At 55.2% G+C, this 1,913-nt stretch overlaps 1 non-coding gene across 1 annotated transcript; it reads left to right on the top strand.

The window, feature by feature from the left end:
- Window positions 1-72, top strand: TRNAG-UCC. The gene has a single exon. It is a non-coding gene; the product is annotated as a tRNA-Gly (tRNA).
- Window positions 73-1,913: the final 1,841 nt, after the last annotated feature.

The following is a 1,913-nucleotide window of genomic DNA, read 5'->3' as shown; positions in this document are numbered from 1 at the left end:
GTATTGGTGGTATAGTGGTGAGCATAGCTGCCTTCCAAGCAGTTGACCTGGGTTCGATTCCCAGCCAATGCAGGGATGTGACATTTTCTCTACTGGGAATTGGTTTTATTTCAGTCAGGTTGTATCAGTTTATCAATGAAATGAGAGAATCAATGTCCTGCAGGTCATTCAACACACAATGGAGGAAGAAAGGGGTGGGACTGTACAATGAGCTGTTGGAGTTATCTGGTATTACAATGTTTGGTTTATTTTTTTAAAAAAAAAATCTTTACTTCCCTCTCCCTTTTAGATTCAAAGCCTTTAAGGTCAGAAGGGACCAATGTGATCATCTAGTCCGACCTGCTGCACCTTGCAGGCCAAAAGACCCCACCCACCCACTCCTGTAATAGACCCGGGAGGGGAGGCAGCTCTGTGCATTGACCCTACCCCAGGCAGCACATGGAGGCCCTCTGCTCCCCTCCCCCCATCGGTGTGCAGAGATGTGCCAGCAGCACTAAGGTGGCTCCCTGCCCACTCTGCCTCCGTCCCTCCGTGCCGCTCCCAGAAGTGGTTGGCACGTCCCAGCATCCCCTGCGGTGGGGGGAGTGTCTCCATTCACTGCCTCTGCCCCGAGTACCAACTCCGCAGCACCCATTGGCCAGGAACTGCAGCCAATGGGAGCTCTGGGGGCAGCGCCTGCAGGCAGCGGCACACGGAGACCCCCTGGCATGGCCCACCTAGGACCTGCTGCCGGAGGGTTGTGTGTACCAGTCACTTGGGGAGCTGCAGTGCCCAGGGTAAGCGCCACCCCTCCTGCACTCCAACCCCCTCCCCCAGCACAGAGCCCGCACCCCGCACCCAAATTTCCTCCCAGAGCTTTGCTTGTCTTCCTTTCACCCAGAACCATCCTTCTTCTCCTGGGCTGCAAGTAGCCATCCCTGGGAAGCCAAGAGGCAGGCACAGGATTCTACCTCCCAGCAGCCAACCGCACCTCCCCAGGCTTTGCAGAACGACTGGTGGTGCTCTACTAACCCCACTTAGCCGCACTGAGGTGCTTAGCTTCTGCCCTGCCTTCCTCAGCTCGACTTTCCTCTTTTGCCCCATTCCCGCCTCACTTCCTCCTTTGGCAAGTCACACAGAGGAGGCCAGCAGGAAGAGCCGGCCGCCATATGCCAACCTCCCAGGGCAGAGGAGACCAAGCCACAAGGCTTCAAAAGGTGACTGGCCAAGGTCCTCTAGCTTTCCCCTGCTGATGCCAAGGCTTTTTCCCAGCTCATTTCACCACCCGCTATCTTGCAGGGGTTGAGTTTATCGCAGGTGTTACCCAAAATTGGGCCAGCTAGTAAGCTAATGACCCACCAGAGTTTGGCAGAAAGCAGCACGTTTATTATACTGACAGCTAAGCTCAAAAGAAGAAGCGGGGGGCAGCGGGGGTGTCACACTCACACTTGCATACTCACGCTCCCAGGACAGGCACAGCACTGGAGATGTCAGGATTCTGCAAGGTAAGGCAGTCCGGGCAAAGGGCATTCACTGGAGGTACAAGCTTGTGAGTGCTCTCCTGAGCACATGGCCCCTTCCCCTTTTAAGGACCTGCTCCTCATGGCCTGTGACTAGAGATGACTTGGCTGCATCTGGTTGGTCACACTCCACCTTGGGCAGTGTCCATGCTCTGGGTGTGTGAGCGCTGCCTAATTAGCATCCCAGACACCTTGTCTACCTGGGAGCTCTTCTGCTCTTCAACTAGCCCATTCATCCCACAAGCATTCCAGGAGGGAGCGGGAGGGGAAAAGCCACTTCACAGGCATTCAGAGAGGGAGAGGAGACAAAAGTGGGAGCAGGGGAAGTATAACAGACCTTCTGAGCATAGAAATCACTGCTGCTCCTACAACAGCAGGGACACGCCAGTATGAGCTCGGAAAATTAAGCCATTG

Source organism: Mauremys mutica, chromosome 23, assembly GCF_020497125.1.
Source record: "Mauremys mutica isolate MM-2020 ecotype Southern chromosome 23, ASM2049712v1, whole genome shotgun sequence".
Taxonomy (NCBI): Eukaryota; Metazoa; Chordata; order Testudines; family Geoemydidae; genus Mauremys; species Mauremys mutica.
This window is presented reverse-complemented; position numbering and strand designations above follow the sequence as displayed.